We start from the raw sequence: 834 nt of genomic DNA, 5'->3' as shown, positions 1-834 counted from the left end.
TCTCTCCTCGTTTTTAATTTAATTTATATATTATATATATTTTGGGTATGGATTTTAATTGTCTAAACATGATTAGTATGTTTTATAATTATGTTTTGATGATTAAACATTGTAAATTTTATATTATAAAGTGTTTTATTTTCAGATTTTATAAAGTATTAAAAGTTAGGGTTTTAATATATTCAAGACTTGATTTTTAGGGTTCTTGTATAAATTAATTTGGGGCTTTTTATATACTCAATGTTTCTATGGATAATTTAAGTATAAAGATATGATTTTGGTGAGTTTTTAAGGAGTTTTAACAAGGAAAAATTAGAAAAAAATAATCCCAACTTTTATCAATTTTGGTACTATAATCCCAACTTTAGATTATTCTGAAATAATCCGAACTTTGGGGGGTCTTTTTTTTCTTCAGTCCTTATGACCGGTTACCTGTTGAGAAGGTTAATTTTTATTTTTTTTTTATGTTTTTTAAAAGTCACGTGTCAGCACATGATTAGTCCAAATTTTTTTTAAAAAAAAAAAAAAAAAAAAAGAACAACTTTGAAAATTTAAAAAAAAAAAAACAAAACATAAACCCACCCACTTTCCCCTTAACCACCAACCCCCCACCCAAACCACCCCCTCCACCAGCCCTCCCCCACCCCTTTCACTAGCCCCCACCCGAAAACACCCCCAACGCAGCCGGAAAACCGCCCCCACCCGCCAAAACACCTCCCCCTCCCTTCCCCCACCTACGAAACCCTCCCCCCTCCTTTCCCCCATCCCGTAAAAACTTCCCCCTCCCCTTCTCACACCAACCAAACCCAAACCCTGACTGACGCCAGCCACCCT

Source organism: Chenopodium album, chromosome 10 (assembly GCF_948465745.1).
Source record: "Chenopodium album chromosome 10, dcCheAlbu1.1, whole genome shotgun sequence".
Classification (NCBI taxonomy): Eukaryota; Viridiplantae; Streptophyta; class Magnoliopsida; order Caryophyllales; family Amaranthaceae; genus Chenopodium; species Chenopodium album.
Note: the sequence above shows the minus strand (reverse complement) of the source record.